At 48.9% G+C, this 21,805-nt stretch overlaps 1 long non-coding RNA gene across 1 annotated transcript; it reads right to left on the bottom strand.

The window, feature by feature from the left end:
* Positions 1-15,923: 15,923 nt before the first annotated feature.
* On the bottom strand, positions 15,924-18,068 carry LOC142830839 (uncharacterized). Its single transcript, XR_012906359.2, has 3 exons — positions 17,195-18,068; positions 16,334-16,535; positions 15,924-16,205 (listed from the first exon to the last, which is right to left on the bottom strand). It is a non-coding gene; the product is annotated as an uncharacterized LOC142830839 (long non-coding RNA).
* Positions 18,069-21,805: the final 3,737 nt, after the last annotated feature.

Here is a 21,805-nt window from a genome sequence, read left to right as displayed (position 1 = left end):
TTTCTGGGGCCAACACCCCCACCTAGGGGTGCAGCAGCAATCTGGCTGCTTCCCTCCAATTCAGCAACGTGACAACCCTTTCTTCCTTTCCTTCCTGGAAAATCCAGCCAGGACCAGTGCATGCAAACCACCCCAGGAAAACTTTTCTGACCACGGATATTGCAAGACCATAGAGTCCTGGATTTTAGAGGTTCAACCTGTAACTACGTGTAAAAATGGTTCATGCATAATTGTGGTCTTTTTTCTCGGGGAGAGTGACCCCCGCTTTTCCAGGAACCTAAACAATAGGGGGTGATTACCCTGGAAACTGTAAATAACTTCAGAAAAGTTCTCCCAATGTGATTTGAATGGATTGGTCCTGGCTGGGTTTTCCAGGGAGAGAGAGAGAGAGAGAGAGAGAGAGAGAGAGAGAGAGAGAGAGAGAGAGAGAAAGAAAGAAAGAAAGAAAGAAAGAAAGAAAGAAAGAAAGAAAGAAAGAAAGAAAGAAAGGGCTTTTGGTATAAAAGGATGAGCCTCAACTGACACGCGATTTTTTTCTTCACTCAGCACATAGTCAACTTGTGGAACTCCTTGCCAGAGGATGTGATGAAGGCTAGAACTTTAACAGGGTTCAAAAAAGGGCTAGATAGATTCATGGAGGTTAGGTCCATCAATGGCTATTAGCCAGGATGGGTAGAAATGGTGTCCCTGGCCTCTGTCCGGAGGTGGGTGACAGGGAAGGGATCACGTGAGGATTCCCTGTAGTGATCCCTCCCTCTGGGGCATCTGATATTGGCCACTGTCTGCAGACAGGACACTGGGCTAGATGGACCGTTGGTCTGACCTAGTATGGCCGTTCGTATGTTCTTATGGCTTATATGACTCTTTGCCCAAGGAGAAGAGCCAAGCCTTACTGGAGGATTGGCAGGGGCATTGGCCTATCAGGGGCATTGGCCTATCAGTGTCCCCATATGGGAGACTGCTGATTTCTGGTAAGTTCAGGGTGGGTTTCAGTTGGTTTTTTGGTTTGCCCTGTTTTCCTTGTAATGCTGTTACCCTACAAATAAACGTGCTTGCTTAGAGCCGTGCGGTCACTTGTAACAGCTGGTCAGACACTGTTCAGAGCCCTCAGAGAGAAAACAACACACGGGCACCATCCCCTAGTATGCTGGCTTGCTGGGATGTAGCAAAGTAAGGCAGGAAGCTGGGAAGCCTTAAAACCGCCAGTCAGAAGGGTACAGGACACGTTCCCGTACCCAGAGATCAATGCGTTGGAGTCTTGACTGAACACTCACGGGGGAGGGTAGATACAGATACAGTCACCCAAAACCTGTGACATCAACTTGACACCACCCAGGAATCCTGCCCTCTAACACAGGTTCCTTCGACGTTCTTTGGTTGGCAGAGGCCACTGTCGGAGGAACCGAAAAGGGCAATTATCGAGTGATCTATCCCATGTTGGGCAGTCCCACCTCAACTATCGTTGTGTCTCTGACCATGGTAGCAATGGCTAAGCACAGATCCATCCTCCCTGAACGGATCTAATTCTTTTTGGAACCCAGTTTATGCTTCTGGCTTTCACAGCATCTCCTGGCAATGAAATTAACCGGGTGACTGTGTGCTGCATGAGGATGTACCAACCTTTGGACAGATTGTTGTGGCAAAGGGGATAAGTCATGAAATGCAATGACTAGTGAAGAACTGAAATTAAAACATCGGAGATGAAGCTTTTCAAAAGCAGATTGAATTTGAATCACCGTATTCGAATATGAAGAGATCCCGGGGTTGACAATCAGCATAAACAGGGAGTGCGCCACCGTATGTGGCATCAACAACTCTTTCTGTGTTTTGTTTTGGGATTTTTTTTTTTTTTTTGCTTTGGATATATATAAAATGTCTGTGAGTTAAAGTGGTCAGAAAACCAAAATATTTGCTGTGACCAATTTCAGCAACAAACTCTCATTCAAAATCTTTCTGCTGAACATTTCCTACACGCAGTTTCAGCTCACATCCAAAGGAATATGTTATTTTTGAATCAGCATTGATATTTTTGGTCTTTCTTTGCTGTTTACCTTCACCAGAAATAATACAAAAAGTAATTTTCTGCGGCACAGTGCAATGTTTTGCTCGTTATGGATGGAAATATAGAACAGGATGTTCTGAGAAAAGACGGTCAGATCTGTGAGGTCTGATTAAGATTCAGGCCTAGTCATGACAAACTGAAATCAACTAGAGTTAGATAATTACAAAACACTTGCAATTAACTTTGTTGCTCATGGAGAATCTACCTTTCTGGCTGGTCTCCCACTTTCTGTTTCACAAAGGTGAACGAGCTAGATTGACATAATTGTTAAATCTGCCTGAAAAGCAGATTTCAAATAATTGTAATAATTAATAGTAATATAATTGATCTATATTGTTCTGTGCGTGACAGAAACTCGCTTAACATTGAACTATCAAATTAAAACAGCATTTAGCATGCCGTGCAATATTGTTTATGAATGCATCTATTTATATCTGCAATCTATTATGTAAATATGAAGTATGCAATTAAGTTATACAATAACCTTGTGGTGCATCAAGCAACGGAGATGTAAATGGTTAAAAAGCAATTGTAATTTTCCAGGAAAATAAATACACCCGTCAGGGTATATCAAAGTAACAGAATTATTTACCTGAAAGTTCAAATTGCAGCCTATCCTTACACTGCCCTAGTAACCCAGAATCACTTTCCAGCATTCTTGAGACTACTGTAGGTCAGAGGATTTTTGTCTATTTTTTTCCCTTTAAAAAAAATAAAAAGTTTTTCCACACACGCACAAAAACCCTGACAGTTTTCGTTTTCCTTGTAAGTTTCTAGTTTTTCAGTGAAGAAACAGAACCTGGAAATTTGCGGGTGAAAAGTAATTTTTTGTGGGGGAAAAAAGTCTTTTTGAACATCAAAACACATTTGGGTTGCGGTCTTTCAAGGAGATCACGGAAATTTGGGAAGGATGCCAGTTTGTCTTCAATATTGCCTGGAGGAAAAAAAATTGGTCTTTTAAAAAAAACCGTTGTGTATAAATGACTTTGCTGTACTACACCAGCCATGAAATTATGTTACAATAGGGAGGCAGTGTTGCTTCAGGGAAAAGATGGGTTAGATGTAACCCTGGAGCCCGCAAGAAGAACTCCACTGAAGCTTGGAGCAGGTTCGAGTCTGGTCTGTGTCATACCGTTGAATCCTACTCCCCCAGCCTCTGTTAATAAAATCAACAGACCCCCTCTCCTAACATGGATCTGGAGGGGGCACTAGGAAACGTGTCTTGGCCTGATAAGCACAAGAACAGCCACCTATCAAGGAACTCAGGCAATCCAGTTTATCAAAGAGAAGGTTAAGAAGTGCCTAGATCGCAATTTTCGATGACTTATACAGGGAGGAGATTGCTGATGCTCTTTAATCTAGTAGGTAAAGGGACAAGAAAGTTCACAGGTTGGAGGACAAATGCAGGCTAGAAATAAGGTGGAAAATGTTAGCAGTGACAGTAATTAACCACTACAACAGTGTACCTGGGGATAGGGTATTGGCATTGGAAAAGGTTCAGAAAAGGCAACGAAATGGTTAGGGGTTTGGAGCGGCTGCGCTATGAAGGGAGATTAAAAAGACCAGGACCTTGGAAAAAAGGAGCCTAAGGGAGGATGTGAGAGAGGTCTATAAAATCATGGTAGGTGTGGCGAAAGGGCAAAAGAAAAAGTTGTTTACTTGTTCCCCTAACATAAGAATGAGGGGTCATCACATGAAATTCATAGGAAGCAGGTTTAAAACAAAAAAAGGGAAGTTTTTCTTTGTGCAGCGCACAACCTGTGGAACTCCTTGCCAGAGGATGTTGTGAAGACCAGGATTTGAACAGGGTTCAAAAACCAACTAGATACATTCGTGGAGGATAAGTCTGTCAATACGTTAGCCAGGAAGGGCAGGAATGGTGTCCCTAGCCTCTGTTTGTCGCAGGCTGGGAATGGGTGACAGGGGAGGAATCACTTGATAATTCCCTGTTCTGTTCACTCCCTCTGGGGCATCTGGTATTGGCCACTGTGGGCAGACAGGACACTGGGCTAGATGGACCTCTGGCCTGACCCAGTCTGGCCGGTCTCATGTTCTTATGCCTGCAAAGGTGCTAGTGCCCATCACCTGGCCTGCTCAGAAAGGGAGTAAAAAATCTAAAAGGCCTGTGCGCTTATGCTCAGACTATCGGGTATAACAGCCGGGGGGGCTGGATGATCACGTTTTAAACTCAGCCCGTCTGTGTGTGCCGCGGTTGGGGCAGGGCACACACCCTGCGCTCCGCCTGTGGGTTATGACCTTAGCAGAAGCTTTTTGATTGAGGTTTACCAGCTAATTTGAGTTAGGGGCTTTAAATCGGAATCCCGTTTCACTGCCGTGTGTAGACACGGGCAGTTACTTCGGGCTAGTCAATTTCTAAAATGGCGACCAGCCGGGAACATGCAAATCAAGCGCGGGATATTTAAATCCCGGGCTTGATTTGCAATTTCGGTGGCCCTCATTAGCATCCCTAGATCGATCTGGGGGGCTAGTGTAGACGTACCCTTAGAAAACCAGGGCGGATTCTTTGTGGCTAACTTGATAGGCTGGCAAAGAACCGGGAGAAGGGAAAGGAGAGGCCTGGCTCTAATCTAGGGATTTACGTGCGACAGTCGGCAGCAGCCTCCTCTGAAACAGCCGCTACCTGCCCCGGGCAGAGAGGGGTGGCCGGAGAAGGCTGGTGCCATGCCGGCTCCGTGAGGGGCACTCGGAGTTGTTTGATCGCTGGGGACAGGGAAGGAGACGGCACATGGGGACATTTCAGTTTCATGCAAAACTTTCTGACAAAAGGACTCGAAAAGCTGAGGAGTTTCGAGAGGGAGGCTGGAGGCAAACGGGTGAATCTAAAGGTCCCGAGTAGTGACAGCCGTGGAGCCCGGAGTCCCAGCCCTTTAAATCGCCACCGCAGCCGGGAATTAAACACCTCTAGGGATGGAGATTCCACCCCCTCCCTAGGGAACCCATCTCAGTGCCTCCCACCTGCCTAGGGAAAGAGTTTTTCCTAATCTCCAACCTAGACCTCCCCCACTGCAACTTGAGCCCATTGCTCCTTGTTCTGCCATCCGCCACCACTGAGAACAGCCTCTCTCCAGCCTCTTTGGAATCCCCTTCAGGAAGTTGAAGGCTGCTATCAAATCCCCCCTCACTCTTCGCTTCTGCAGACTAAACAAACCCAAATCCCTCAGTCTCTCCTCATAGGTCATGTGCTCCAGCCCCCGAATCATTTTGGTCGCCCTCCGTTGGACCCTCTCCAATGCATCCACATCCCTTCTGCAGTGGACACAATATTCCAGCGCTGAATAAAGGGGAATAATGACATCTCTGGATCTGCTGGCAATGCTCCTCCTAATGCAACCTAATATGCCATTAGCCTTCTTGGCTACAAGGGCCCCCTGTTGACTCATCTCCAGCTTCTCAGCCACTGTAACCCCAGGTCCTTTTCTGCTGAACTGCAGCTGAGACCACGGCCCCGTTACGCAAGGGGCTGTACAGGCACATCGGCCAGTGCCTGCCCTGAGGCGTTTACCATGTAATAGAAAGAGCGTGAGGAGAAACTGAGGCACCGAGCCACACCAGCAGGCTGTGAGAGAGGCAGGCCCAGAACTGAAGACTTTTAAGGCCCAGTCCTGTGTCCAAGGAGCCATGTTGCCCTTTTTCTTTCTCCCCAGCTTCAGATTTCCCTGGCCTGTCTGTTCTCCTTCCACCTGCAGCCCGGAGGGAAGATGCTCTAGGAACACCGTCTGCTTGGACACCCCGTGCTCACACAGGGCACTGCCACCAGCCCCTGATGCTTTGGCTTTTGAGTTTCCCCAGCCTCAGACGACTCTCTTCCGCCACCTGCTTCAAGTCACCGGCCTGCGTTAGACCCAGCACCTCTCCCTAGTGCCTCCCTCGCCTTCCCGGCCCCTAACTCCCCATCGCTCTGCATCTCACGCTGTCCTTCCCGCAGCGAGTTCAGTGCACCATGGCTGCCTTCCACACGCAGCTGGCCAGGGTGCAAGCGCTGCAACGAGGGGCCTGGCGGAGCTGAACCGCACTCCAGATCCTTCCCTCTGCCCCACATCTATCCTCAGCCCACCCTGCCTCACTGCCCTCCAGTGTTCCCTCGAATTGTTTCCATCCACGTGCAGAATAAGTTTTGTTCCGTGCACTGAGGCATGTGCAGAGGTGCACCACCAGTAGAGACACATGCTGCCAGCTGGGGGGCTCGTGGGCGCTGTGCGTGGTTTGCTAATCAGCTGGGCGGCATATGGATCTCTCTTGACACGCTCAGCTTACCGGGAACTCTGCTTACCCCCCGGTCTGCTCTCCCCTTCCCAGCCGTCTCTGCTCCCAGCTGTCTGGTTCCATTGGCGACAATGGGTTCTGGATCATCTTCCAGATGTTCTGTCAAGGCCTAGCTACTTTTGGGGTTCACTAGACTGCCAATGGGGGGGGGCAAAGGAGGCCGTGCCCGGGGGCCCAGTGATTTAAAGGAACCAGCTCCCGGAAGGGATTGTGATCTGGGGCAGGAGATTGGGGGGCCAGATCTGGGAGGGGGTATCGGTGCAAGAGGGGGCAGAGGGTTTGGGTATGTTGGGGGGGCAGTGATTGGGGCAGGACAGGGCTGGGGTGCCAGCAGCAGGCTGTGGCCAATAGAGACTTACTTGTCAGCTGCCAAACTCACCTGCCTACCTTCAGAGCTTAAGATGTTCCCAGCCAGCCTGCCTGGCCATGTGCTTCATGAATAACTGAGCCTGGGAGAGGGGGCGTGGTTCTTCTCAGCTGCCTGTTATTCTAACAAGCAGCTGCCATTGGCCGGTTTCTGCCAGAAACCGGCCAATGGAAATGTGCTGGGGGCGGGGCGGCTCCTAAAACTTCCCCCCCTCCTGTTTCACAGAAATGGGGCCCTGCAGCCAACTTTCTGCCTGACGCATGGGGCTGCGGGGCAAACAGGGGAGCCTGCCTGGGGCTTCCCGCTGCCTCCATGGGCCGGAGCTGGCTTGTGGCCGTGTTTTGCCCAGGCCTGAGCTCAGGGCTGGGGGAGGGGGGCATGCTGTGATCTGGGAAGTGCTAAAGTGTGGGGAGTAGGCACACCATGGTTCAGGTAGCACTCTGGGCCAGATGCTCTGCCCTGCCCCTTCCACCTGAGGCCCTGCCCCTTCTGCCTGAGGCCCCGCCCTTTCCACCTGAGTCCCTGCCCCTTCTGCCTGAGGCCCCGCCCCTTCCACCTGAGGCCCCGCCCCTTCCACCTGAGTCCCTGCCCCTTCTGCCTGAGGCTCCGCCCCTTCCGCCTGAGGCTCCGCCCCTTCCACCAGAGCCTGCCCACACCTTGACGAGGGCCCACAGAGGCGGTCAATACCCCACCTGGAAGTACTGCAATAACCATCAGTAATAAATAATGTAGAACTCCAGCCACAGTTGGAGAACATCTGAAAGATATAAGACCTGGTTCAAAACGTAGCTTTACTTTTAACTTCAAAAGTTCCCCCGCCTTCCTCTCATTAACTGGCATTTGTTTCTCAAAGGGAGAAAAAACAGCTAGCGTGCTGGGAGAAAAGACAAACCTATCCTCTAAGGAAAGTGATTAAAACAAGAGCTATAGCCGTACCACAGCAATTAACCTTAAGAGAATATATAAATGAATGAAAATAGAATGACTCCTCTTCCTCAGCTGATCTGTAATACAATCTAGTTATTAGTTTCACCACAGTGCACATTAGCACATTGTCAAGGAAATCGGCTCAATAGTTTCAAAGTTATGAGCATTAGGCAGAGCTAATTTCGTGTGTGCTCAGAGGAAATGTTCTGCTTGATCGTTTGTTTGTTCTTTTGCCGGGGAACTCTTCGGAATTTGGGATTTATGTGCCAACGTGTAGAGTCATCGCTTTTTAAAAGCACCAAACCGCTTCACTCCCAACGTGGCTTGATGGGGAAGTCTTAGAAGTGTCTATGTAACCTACTTATAATTCGCTATTATGATTATTCATTTGTATTACCGTAGCACCTAATACAAATGAATTCATTGGTAATACTGTAGCTCGTGTTAGTCATGGACTTGTCATGCTAGGTGCTCATAGAATCACAGAATCGTGGCGTTGGAAGAGACCTCGGGAGTCATCGAGACCAACCCCCTGCCCAAAGCAGGACCAACCCAACTCAATCATCCCAGCCAGGGCTTTGTCCAACCGGGCCTTAAACACCTCTAAGGATGGAGACTCCGCCACCTCCCTAGGAAACCCATCCCAGTGCTTCTCCACCCTCCTAGGGAAAGAGTTGTTCCAATTCCTATTCCTGTTCAAACAGAGAACAAAAAGATGGCTCCCCGCCCCAAAGGGCCTGCAGTCTTATAGGAATTAACCTCCCCGGCTTGAGCTCTTCATGGAATCAGAACTCTTGTATAGACCAGCCAGTAGAGGGAAACAAAGACCCACAACTTCCTAGTGTAGTGACACTTAGGCCTACAATGAAAGGATGGTAGGGTCGGAAGACATCGGCTGTCTTTCTACAGGTTCTGGAGAAGGGGGAAGTAGGTTTCGTTGGGCAGCAGGGACAATCAGAGAGTGGAAAAATAGAATCCAATATTTGAAGAGGGGATGGAGGAGTTGGGGGACCTACACAAGGACGGAGCCTCATTCTTTATGGATAATATTCTTTATCATACACAGGAACATTTTGTCTCCTTCGCAGATATGCAGCGAGCCTCGACCTCTGAGATTTGCTCATTGATAATTGAATGGGTCCACTTCAGTGCCCCATCCCCACGCAGGGAATATCATTTGGGTCATAAGCACACATTGAACCTCTCTTGTCCAGAACTCTCTGGTCCAGAAACATCCGTAGTCCGGAATGATTTGAGGTAGCTGGATGTCTACTTTTCATGGGTGTGGCCAAGTTTCCTGCAGTCCTATAAAGTTTGTTGACAGCCGCCAATCCTGGCTTTGTGTTCTGGGCTGTTATTTAGCTCTAATTTAACCCCTAAATATCTTCTAACAGACCAATCAGCAGTGGCAGACAATACTGACCTGCCATGGTCTGGAAAATTCTCTGGTTCGGTACCGGTCAGGTCTTGAGGGTGCCGGATTAGAGAGGTTCAACCCTTAGTGTGTTTTATGAATGTATTCAGAGCATGACAACAGTTGGAGCCTGTTAAACAACCGAGGGAGCTCTTATTAATCCCCGTGTAAGCGCCGCGTCCCACCGGCTGCTTTTCGAGGGCAAACTCTTGTAGGATTGTGTTCATGCGTCTGGGTCTGATCTCTTCGGTATTAAAAGCAAAATACCTTGTCCAGATCAATAAGTGAAATCACACACCACGGGCTAAGAGAAAAAAAGAAACAGTAAAAAAAAAAATCAATAGCTCATCGTGTTTTTATTTCAGTTCTGCTAAAAGCCTACGGTTGTTCTTGGGGCCCTGGCAAGTGGATAAGCACCCTTATTTGTGGTTTCCAATCTGACTTTGTTCACACCTGGAAGGTTAGAATGTCACTCCTATTGCTGCCTGCCCACGACGAAACAGCCTGCCTTTTTTGGGGCTCCCAGAAAAGCAGGATTAAGGGCAGTTGTTTTAATTTACTTTTTGGTAATAGTGCGGCCCCCAAGCTCCTTCAATCACCAAACTCTAGTACAACTTGACAGACTAAACTGCCATTCCTTAACCCAGAGGAGAAGCAGGGCCATTTGCACACAGTCCAGCGGCGAGTGAGAAAAATTCATGCTGCTTGCTAATTGCCTCTGGCACCGAGAATTCTTCGACACTCACCGCTTTGCTTTTCATGACCCCATCCATTCCAGCGTCTGTGTCGGTATTACAATGATTTTGCAAAGCATGCGGTGAGAATCTATCTAAATAGGCGGATGAAAACATCGATGATTGTACATCCCCAGGAAGGAAAATTCGTAGGAAACGTTCCAAAGCAAAAGCAAGTCTTGGGTAGGCAGAAGAGACCTTCCAGGACAGGAAGTGTAACGGTGCACCTTACAGACTGCACCATTTTCACCTGTGGGAAACAGGTGCAAAAGGGGTACGAGGTTGGAATCCAGTCTCAAATCCGGATGATAAACAATGGAGGTACCGATATGAAAGTCCCAGGAGAGACGCTACAAAGAGACACTAAGAGCATCTCTCAAGGAAACCGATATGCACATTGCAAGGTGGGAGGAGCAAGCTAGCAACCAACCCCAGTGGCATCGTATCCTCCATCAGTCAGGGGCCCCCTTCAAGGAGACGTGCCTGGTCCTCAATTCTGAAAAGACAGGGAGAGTGAAGGAAAAGGAAAGAACATTCTCTCAACAGGCATAAGAACATAAGAGCAGAAACAATGGGTCAGACCAAAGGTTCATCTAGCCCAGTATCCTGTTGGCCAACAGTGACCAATGCCAGGTGTCCCAGAGGGAGTGAATCGAACAAGTAATGATCAAGCGATCTCTCTCCTGCCATCCATCTCCACCCTCTGACAAACAGAAGCTAGGGACACCATCCTTACCCCACCTAGATAATAGCCATTGGTGGACCTAACCTCCATGAAGTTATCTAGCTCTTTCTTGAACCCTTTTCAAGTTCTGGTCTTCACAACATCCTCTGGCAGGGAGTTCCACAGGTTGACTGCACACAGTGTGATGAAAAACTTCCCTTTGTCTGTTTTAAACCTGCTCCCTATTTATCTCATTAGGTGACCCCTAGTTCTTGTGTTAGGAAAACAAATAAATCACTTTTCCGCATTCACTTTCTCCACACCAGTCATGATTTTATAGACTTCTGACAGACCGCCCCCTGCCCAGTCTCCTCTTTTTGAAGCCAAAAAGTCCCCATCTTGTTAATCTCAGCTCAGACGGCAGCCGTTCCAAATGCCTCATCATTTCTGCTGCCCTTTTCCGAAACATTTCCAATGCCAATGTCGCAAGGTGTGGGCGTACCATGGATTTATACAGGGGGAGTAGGATGTTCTCTGCCTTACTCTCTATCCCTTTTTTAGTGATTCCCAACTTTCAGTTTGCCGTGTTGCACACTGGGTGGCTGTTTCCAGAGAACTATCCACAGAGACTCCAAGATCTTGAGCGGTGTGACAGAGCAGGTTAAAGGACTTGGTGGAAGGGGAGAGAGGCCGCTCTGGTAGAGGGAAGAGCAGCAATCCTGGCTAATTAGGGGCAGCTGACACAGGGTGGCTGAAAATCAATTAAGGGCCAGGTGAAGCTGATTGGGGCCGCCACGGGGCCTCTTTAAAAACCTTCCCTATGAGGTGAGAAAGAGAGAAGAAGCGTGGAGAGGAGCAAACTACCCAGTGTTAAGGAGACTCATAGGGTACGTCTAAACTACATGGCTCCGTCGACGGAGATTTGTTTGTTTGGCAAAGGGAAATGAAGCCGCAATTTAAATAATCATGGCTTCATTTACATTTAAATGGCTGCTGTGCTGAGCCGACAAACAGCTGATCAGCTGGTTGTCGGCTCAGCGCGCTAGTCTGGACGCTCCCCTGCCGACATGAAAGCCCTTTATTGACCTCCCCGGTAAACCTCATCCTACGAGGCATAACGGGGAGGTCGATAAAGGGCTTTCAGGTCGGCGCGGGAGTGTCCAGACTAGCGTGCGGACACGACAAAGAGCTGATCAATTGATTGTCGGCTCAGCACGGCAGCCATTTAAATGTAAATGAAGCTGCGATTATTTAAATCGCAGGGAGTGTTGGAGGGCTCTCTTATCCCCATCCCCCAGGGCAAGAAGAGGGCTTCCTGGTCAGCCGTGACTGGCCCAGGGCTTCAGCCCAATACACCCTCCTTTATGCTAAGGGCCAGGAAGGCCCAGGGACAAAAACTCTGCACGTGAGGGCCCTGCTGCAGCCCTCAAAGGGTGGGACAGTGGACAGAATAGTGGTCAGGGTCTCAAGAGGGAGACTGACCCTGCCACAGTGGTTACAGCTAAATTAGTCCCCATCATTTTATAACAGACCCACCAGGATATGTGTGCCTCTACTACAGGCAGATCTGATGATGGTGGTGATATGCAAGTAGAGTCCAAGGATGGTCTTCCTCTCTGGTGGCCATCAGATGGTTGGAACGACTCGCCCTAGGAAAGGGAAGATTCTATTTCGGTGGGTTGTGTGGGTCACTCCCAAGAAACGTTGGATTAGAGCTTGCTACCACAGCCAGCGCAGGACTGACAGCTATTCCTTTAGCACAGTGGATCGATGTCTATGCCATGGAATCTGAAGGTTCAGGCTTCAAATCCCAATAATGACCCAAGCAGAGAACGGTCTGGGTTGTAAAATTCAATTTTCTTTTTTTTTCACACACTAGAAAAACCCCGTCAGACCAGACCCATTCCCGTTTGGAGATACGCTGCGCGCGTCCAACAACACAGAAATCAGCGAGAACGGTGAATGCTCGGCGCCTCAGGAAAATCAAGTCCTGGCATTAACCAACCACAGAACGGGCACGGACACCAGCTTCTGGAAGGTTCTGGACGGAACATTCAGCCACACAGGTGCCATGACAATGAATGGACGTTTACGATAAAGGGGTGAAATCATAGCTACACGAGCCAATAGGAAAAGGAAACCTTCGCACTGGTAAGGGGATGAAATACAATGAAGAAGTAAGGGTCGCCCCACAGTAAATATGCATTCGACGTGGTAGTGTCAGCATCACATCTTATAAAAGCGGCATCCCAGGGCAGGAAAGGGAGAGCTGTAGACCTTGGGGGGTCGGGGAGCAGGATGGCCACTGGTGAAGAGGAGAAAGGTGAGGGTAATGAGGAAGATGAAGGCTAACATCCAGGTTGGTCTGCAACGCCTGGTGGATGTTCCCAGGCATTTTCTGTGTTATCTCTGTACTATTTCTAGCCACTTTGCTGCGTTAGTAAATACATTATTTACTTGAAAATATACAAGAGTCCCGGGAGTATGAGTGTCACACCTGTGCTCAGTGGGGTTCCCAACCATACCATAATTAAAATAATAATTTTGCGAGGCCTGATCTTGAGATAAGGGCCTGTCACTCCTCAGAGTAATATGTGGGAATGCATAGGATCATGCCGCACGAGCCAGCACTCTCCAGTTTCAATGAAGCCAATCCGGTCCACCGGAGTATGGAAAAATTGGTACAGTCACGTCATTAGCTCATAATACGCCCAGTAGGGGGCTGAATTATGGTTGCCCCGGCTATGTCAACCCAGGCGTTTCTTACCTCTTCTGTGCCTGCCTTTTCAACAGTAACACCTTTCTTTTAGGGAAACGCCAGGCATGTTTTCCATAATATAATGCAAGGCTCTGTGTACGTATCAAAGAAGAATTCAAGGAGCGGAATGATGCTTTCTGGGAAAAAAACCCATCACCTACAGAATGAAAAGTACCCTTAGAGGACGATAATAGAAGCTGGAGCCAGCCTGACTTGTTAAGAAATATAATCTGTGTATTTCTGAACAGCAAAACCTGGCAGTGAAATATGTTCCCCGTCTCATTTTTAAAGGGAGGAAGAGTATGGACCTTGAGTTTCTGCACTTTCCCTTTTTTTACAGATGGTGTTTACAAAGAACCTCTTTTACGGACCCTCTGTTAATTCTTCTCTGAGAGGTTTTTGTGAGTATCATAACCTAAAGTACCACAATGGGGAATGGAATGTATGTATATGAATATACACAGTCACATAAAATATGAAGTGCATTATTATACAAAATGAACCAGAAGGATACAGGAACACAAATTGACATGAGATTTTAAATAGCGAGTTACATTTTTTGTGTGCTAGGCACCCCAATATAAAAGAAATATGGACGGGTCTTGAGCCAGAAATGTATAAACATTTGCAAATCAACATTAAATAGACAAAGGACATCATTATGTCCAAGTACCAAGTCCTGGAAGAAAAGGTTTCTGAATCCGCGCCAGCATCATTTACGATCCAGATGCCACATGCCGACAAAAGTATAATCTCCCTGCCAAAGCAACACCATCCGAACGTGCGTCTGAGGTATTCCAATCAACCAGTGCATTCCTCAGGTAACCCAAACCAGAGGTGGTCTGTTATAGTCTTCAAGCAAAGACGTAAAAGACAGATGCAAGACAATAAGACTTTCTAACATCTGCAGACTGATCTCCATTTAACATCTGTCTGGACCTTCCAGCTCCCAAAGAGCTTGGAAGAGAAGAATTTTTTATTCAGCCGTTGTCACCTTACTGGATTTTGAGGGGAGCAGCCAGATCACTGCTGCACCCATGGGGGGGTGTTGGCCCCAAAAATGGTATAAAAGGGGGCCATGTGGAGTGTTGAATAGAAGCTCACTGTCTGCTAATCCTATGTACGCTAGTCATGTGATTGTATAATGTCTGTGTGTGTAGTTAGGAATCTGTAATCTGTGTGGATACTGAATATTTCCCTGCATGTGGTTGAGCATTGGGCAGAGCCCGGCCTCTGGACATGCTAATCAGCAAGGCCCTGTGGGACAATGGCACTCAATGGGCCAAGGACACACCTAAAGAATGAGTGGTGACTCATACCTAAGGGCTACCAGCCGGGAACACAGGAATAGGCCGTGGGCCAGGTGACCTGCTGTAGCCAAGAAGAGACCAGGAAGGAGGGATAAATAGGCCATGTGGTGGACTCCATCTTGGTCTTCAGCTCAGCACTTCATCCCAGAGGCAGCAGTGCAGGGATCGAAGAGCCAGAAAGAACTGTGGACCTATCCTGATCCTAGGATGTGCAACAAGGACTTTTAAGCCAGCAGTTGTAACATCTCTGTTGAGAGCCTGCATCGAGAACTGGGAGATTCGGTGCATGTAACGTACTATCCGTTAACAACCTCACTCTTATGCTTTTCTTTATTGTAATAAACCTTTAGATGTTAGATGCTAAAGGATTGGCTCAGTGTGATTTGTGGGTAAGATCCAAAGGGTAAATTGACCAGGGATCTGTGGCTGGTTTCTTGGAACCGGACAGAACTTGTTCGGGGTAGGTGGGATTGGGTTCTAAGACCCCCCACCGGTGTATGAGGCCCGGGGCCATCAGGGGCACGGATATTGCTGAGGTGTCGGAGGGGTTTTGCTCATGAGACTTCAGGCAGGCTGCTGAAGCGCTCTGTGGGACTGGTGTGTGGCCTGTTTGGGAAGGTCTCCAGTCTGGGGGCTGTAAGGAGCCCTGAAGTTGAGCAATTCGCCCTGAGCGGACGCCCTCAGTTGTGCCCAGACACGGCCCGGCCCGTCACAGCCGTTATTCAAGACCAAACAGTTGAGGAAAAACCTTCAAATAAGCCCTCACAAAGACAGCTTCTGCAAGCAAGTGGTAACAGGTTGGTCTGAAGTGACCCACACTTAAGCTCAACCTTGGGACAGCAGGAGCCATGTTCTCTGGTCACCAAGAGTACGTCTAGACTACAGGCTTTTGTTGACAGAGGGTTTGTCGACAGATACTGTCGACAAAGCTTCTGTCGACAAAGAGCGTCTAGACTACATCCAGTTCTGTCGACAAAGCAAGCCGCTTTGTCGACATAACAGTGTGGTCGCAAAGGACAGTGTAGATGCAATAACGCCTTCTATTGACAGAACTCTGTCGACAAAAGGCGTTATTCCTCATAGAATGAGGTTTACTGCCGTCGATAAAACTGCCGAGTTCTGTCGACATTATTTCAACATAACTCGGCGGTAGTGTAGATGCAGGTATAGTTTTTGTAGACAAAAGTGGACTTTTGTTGACAAAACCCTCTAGTCTAGACGCACCCCAAGAAGGCACTCACATGTTTATGGAGTTTGGACAAAGTACCACAAAGCGAAGACCGTCCCCCATTTTCTTTGACTCCTTCGGTAGGAATCTAAGGAAGGGATTTGCATAACTGGACACTGCCAGACAGAAGACACGCATGTGATGGATTATAATTGTTTATGGTCTAGCTAGAGAATGATGGTCACGAGGACAGGAATCGGGAGACACTCATCCATGCAGAGCTCCTCCCTGCGGACGGACCACAGGCCAGTCACGTTGGGCACATCTTCACTGCCGCCGGGGGAAGGGTCACTCTGTTCGAACGAGCTCACTGACCTAGCAGTGTGACTAGAGCACGCCAGCCACCCAAGTGCATAGCTCGGATCTGTGAGGGATTCTACCGCCAGAGCGTTGTGTGAGCTGACTCCACAGAGCTAGGCTGAGGAGGTCTACTCCCGCTGGGAGCCACAACATTCCACTGCAGGATAGAAATAACCTTAGTCACGCCGTCCCTCAGTTTCCCACTGGTAAAATGGGGACAAGAGCACTGAGGTACTTCACAGGGGCGGGGCACAGAGCAATACATTTAGACCACGAGGGGCTCACCTTCTGAGGTGATGGGGGCCAGACACGGGAGCCGGTGTTGCGGAAGATTGAACACCGTTGATCACCGATCGAGATAGCTCATCGAATAACGGTTTCATACTGAAGTGCCACAGGTTCTCCCATATTTAAGTACTTATGGTTGAACGCCCATGCTGGTCACATCATCCGTCCTCTCTGCAAACTCTGGAGTTGCCAATTTTCTCTGTGCAAAACACCGAATACCTTTGCCTTGCCCCGCCCCTTTCTCAAGGCCCTGCCCCTTCTCTGGGGAACCACCCCCTCTCACTGCATCCTGCCTCCATCGCTCATCTCCCCTGCTCTTGCTCACACACTTATTTTCACCAGGATGGGGTGAGGGTTTGGGTGTGGGGGGATGAAGGTGGGGTGCAGGCTCTGGTGTGGCGCTGGCGATGAGGGATTAAAGGGGCTGATCTGACCAAGCTGGACTGTGATGTTCAACTCTGCACTCTACCACGGCTGGGCTAGTCCCCAGAATCATTCCACCTGGGGAATGCAGAGCAAAGCAAGGCCACTGGACCAGGAGACAGAGCCCTGCTCACTTTCTGCTAGTACTTCAACCAGATTCCCAGGTTTCCTTCTGCACCGTCTGTACATTTACCCACCTTTGGACCCGGATGCCAGACCTAAAACGGAGACCCACCCCGATTCCGCTCCTCAAATCTCCACTCCTCCACAGGATTGTCGGCCTTTCCTGGGAGGTGCGGTATTTAGGATGCAGGTGTGGAATAGCCATAGTATTTAATTAACGTGGCAACACGGGTCTGTGAGACACTCAGCCACGCAAGGCCGGAGCCCCGAAATAGCTGGGCATGACTCGTTCACCGAGCAATGACCCTATACCTGTAGAATTGCAAGATAACGGTAAACATTGTGGGAATTGCTGATGTGACCGAAAATATGTCACCATGCATCAGTTAATCCCACATGACGACCAGCGGTAGTATCTTGGGGCCTTCAAAACTCACCACAAGTTGCTATGGTAACCATTTGTGGTACGGAACTAGTGAGATAGTCTATGAACAATGGGGCACCCCGACATTAATGGGCTTTGAAAATTCAGACCCCTAATGCTCATGTATGCACCTGGGTGGTCATAAGTGTGATTCAGATCAACAAGCGTTGCTTGTACCATGTGCTGGAGGGGAAAACATGGGGAAATCTCTGGACGACCATCACCGGCGACAAAGAACGTGATGATGAGGAAGATAATGACTAATACTCCAGAGATGCGAGCGATGCCTGATGTCATATTTCACCGTTTGTGGGATTGTTTATCTGCTTGGTGGATCTGTTAACAACGGAACATGGGAGGCCCTCCTCCGAGCCGGGCCTCTCAATGCCACAGCTGAAATAATTTATTTAACATGAACCAAACAACGTATTTCCCTAATCTCATTCTTCTAAATGGCAGGACCAGTTTAGCTGAAACAATCCCCACATTTTTCGCCAGAGGCAAACATCTGATATGGAAAATTTCACTCCGGACTGGTAAACTTTGGCTAAATTAAAAGACACTGAAAATAGGGTCGTAGAATGGGAAGTGTTGGGCAGCAAACCTGGCTTTTCATGTAATAATCAGGGCTTGACAAGTGGTGGCGAGCTTGCTCGCCAGCTGCGCGGTTTGGCACGCTGCGCATGCGCTGACCACACTGCGCAGCCGCACCGGGCTGAAATCTACACTCCACGGGCAAGTAGATTGCCTTAATTGTCAAGCCCTGGCAATAATGTTCCATCTACTATTAAAAGTTCAACTGGTTTTTTATGACATGCATTAGAGTTGCATCCGGAAGCCAGAGCTGCGATTAGGTCCTATAATGATAAGCATTATAGAAACACAAAGTAAAATACGCTCCCCGACGCAAAAGCCCTACAATCTAAAGAGACAAGACCGACACAGAATCATAGAAAACTAGAACTAGACGGGACCTCGAGAGGTCACCAAGTCCAGTCCCCTGCCCTCACGACAGGACCAAGCACCATCTAGACCATCTCTGACAGGTGTCTGTCCAACCTGCTCTTACATATCTCCAGTGATGGAGACTCCACAACCTCCCCAGGCAATTTATTCCGGTGTTTAACCCCCCTGACAGGCAGGAATTTTTTCCTAATGTCCAACCTAAACCTCCCTTGCTGTAATTTAACCCATTGCTTCTTCTTCTATCCTCAGAGGCCATGAAGACCAATTATTCTCCCTTGTCCTTGCAACACCCTGAATACAGGGTGGGAGAAAAATGGGATTCTCTTTGTTTTTATGGGAGAGAAACTGTGGCCAAGAGAAACTAGTTGACACACTTGATGTTGCACCCCTCATCTGAACAGAGCAAGGAATAAAGCCCTGATCTGAAAGCCCAGTCGAGCGTCTTCGATACAACACGGGCATTAAGTCGGACGGCCACTCCACCCCTCCCCGCCAAGCAAGCCAGACTATGGCCAGAAGGCAGATACAATTTTATTCCGAACACTCCTGTAGTTCCCTTACAAAATTACAATGTGCTGGTTTTGGCAACCAGAGTCCAGGCTGGCTTTTTCCTTTTCAGCTGCTCTGTGCGCCCCTCTTTGCTGCTGTCAGGGAAATTCATTCGCACACGCACCCAACCTCCCTAGCACCCTCCCATTGATTATCTGACAAATACGAAGAAAGGGAAAGCTGTGTGTGAGGGATTAATGGCCGAGGAGATTTATTTTCCGAGCTCTTGTTTGCTTTGATTGTAATTTGACCATACAAACTCCAAAGGCAGCAGAACTGGGTGATTTGCATAAGAATGTCATTCTTTTAGGAAAGAACCAATTACAAAGCAAAATACCGTGTGTGGGGGAGGGCAGGCGGGGGAGGGAAGGAGTGGACATGGGGAAAGCTAGAACAAACGACTAAACGGCGCAGTCGTTACATATGGATCTAGATGCAGGGGGAGGCAGAGGGAAAGAAGAAAAGGTGATGTATGAGGAGAACAGTGCGGACGCTACTGCTCTATCAGGGAAAGGGTAGGCATACTGAGTAATAAAGTGAAGCGCTGATATTTCTCTCTTGTCCTGGAATTTTTGGAAGAACAGGGCTTTACAAGTGAACTTGGCTGCATAAATATGGTTAAGAGCTGGATTTTTGTATGTGTTTGTTGCATGATTAGCTGTGGTTTCATCCATGATCCATGCATGCCAGGCTCTTCCAAACCAGGCCATGGTTGCTGGGGCAGCAAGGAGGACCTCTCTTGCCAGTGTTTCGCAACACAGCGTCTCCTCCCAAGCTGGAGACGGGAAAGATGCCCCGAGCCCGTCCGTGTGAGGTCTCTTCCATGGGGTGAGCCAAGAGAGCCACCAGAGGGTCCATTGAGTCGTGAGCCTGAGACATATCCCCACACCTCAGCCCCCTTTGGGACCACCCACACATGAGGGGGAGACAGGCACCTGTTTCCACATGTTCTGAGAGACCGGGTGCAGACAGGGGGCTGTTCAGAAATCCCCCTTTGGGCCTGAGGCAACACCCCCGGAAGTCAATGGAAAAAAGTCTTCCAAGGATTTTCAGTGAGTTTTGGGTCCGGCCCTGACAGAAGAGGCGACCTGGCATCACTTGATGCTTACCCATTTCTGTTCATTCCCTCTGGGACACCTGGTATTGGCCACCGTTGGCAGACAAGGCACAGGGCTGGACAGGCCTACAGTCTGAGTCAAGCTGGCCGCTTTGATGGTCTCATGTTCAAATTCTGCAACCTCCATTTCCACTTAGTTTTTGAAGGCGGTTTCTTAAGCCGGATCTTCTGCCCCAACAGAGGAGCGTCCCCTGGTCCACACACTGCAGACCAGCCAAGAACCAGCGAGAAGCTTCTGTCAGGTGGGGCTGGCTTCTCTCCTTCTCCTTGGCTCCGTCTAGGCTGGCGTGATTTTCCGCAAATGCTTTTAACGGCAAAGTTTTTCCGGTAAAAGCATTTGCGGAAAAGAGCGTCTAGATTGGCACGGACACTTTTCTGCAAAAGCACTTTTTGCGGACAAGCGTCCGTGCCGATGTAGACGTGGTTTTGTGCAAGAAAGGCCCGATCACCATTTTCACCATTGGGGCTTTTTTGCGCAAAACAATACTGCGTTGTCTACACTGGCCCTCTTGCGCAAAAGCATTTGCGCAAGAGGGCTTTTGCCCGAACGGGAGCAGCATAGCATTTTCGCAAGAACACTGACAATCTTACATGAGATCGTCAGTGTTCTTGTGGAAATTCAAGCGGCCAGTGTAGACAGCTGGTAAGTTTTTCCGCAAAAGCAGAAAAACTTGCCAGTCTAGACACAGCCCCTTGGGTCTGGCCTTTACATAATAGGGTACAACTTCTAAAAAGGAAGGACGGATCTTTGCTGGCCAACCATGCCCCTTGGACAACATCCTTCTTCCCCAGGAGAAAGCAAGGGGATGTCCCTTTACTTTTTTTTTTTTTTTTGGTGCATGGAGTCATCTTTCTTACAGCTCGTTTGCACACAGAACATTGGCGCCTTTGCCAGCTGCCACAGGGGAGGGTCTCGCCTGCACCACGTGTAACACGACTGAGGTCGTTCCAATGCCACGGCCCAGGGAATTCGAATAAATCTGGCCTGATTAGGCGACGGTGGTGCTAAACCATCAGGAGCTTGGGCAAACCGTGAGGAGCAACTCTGAGTGATACAAAGCCATCTTTCCACCCTCCTTCCCCGCCCCATCCCCAGAAGTTTGCTGCTGGCTTCGCGCCTCCAGCCACCGTGCCAGCTGGCCTGGCAAGATGGGTGAGAGCTTTTCAGGATGGTTCCCCAGCCCTGTTCTCAGTCTCACGAGGCGGAACATGAGGGCGGCAAGAGAAATAAGCCCTTGAGAATGTCAGCTACCTGCGAGAGGCCAGTCTTAGAGCCTGTTTGGAACTCAGTGCGGATAGGAGAGGACCTCCCAAGGCAGGGTGGGGAACGTCAGGCCCGGGGGCCGGATGTGGCCCCTGGCTAGCCTGGATCTGGCCCCCAACTCTCAAGGCTCCCCCTGCTAACGTTGAGGAGTCCACGCTGGTGCTCCAGCCCCCTTCTGCCTCGCCATGAGGCTGGGTCACACAAAATCTACCAGCCTGGGCTTCCCTAGGCTCTGGTATCAACAGGTGTGTTGTAAGCAAAACTCGTGAAGTCATTCTGCCGCTCTACTCTGCACTAGTTAGGCCTCAGCTGGAGTACTGTGTCCAGTTCTGGGCGCCACATTTCAAGAAAGATGTGGAGAAATTGGAAAGGGTACAGAGAAGAGCGACAAGAATGATTAAAGGTCTAGAGAACATGACCTATGAAGCCAGGCTTCATAAACTGGGCTTGTTTAGTTTGGAAAAAAGAAGATTAAGGGGGGACATGATAGCGGTTTTCAAATATCTAAAAGGGTGTCACAAGGAGGAAGGCGAAAATTTGTTCCTCTTGGTTTCTGAGGACAGGACAAGGAGTAATGGGCTTAAAGTGCAGCAGGGGAGGTTT

The sequence above is a fragment of the Pelodiscus sinensis genome, chromosome 10, assembly GCF_052426305.1.
Source record: "Pelodiscus sinensis isolate ZL-2025 chromosome 10, ASM5242630v1, whole genome shotgun sequence".
Classification (NCBI taxonomy): Eukaryota; Metazoa; Chordata; order Testudines; family Trionychidae; genus Pelodiscus; species Pelodiscus sinensis.
Note: the sequence above shows the minus strand (reverse complement) of the source record. Positions and strands in the feature narration are given on the sequence as shown.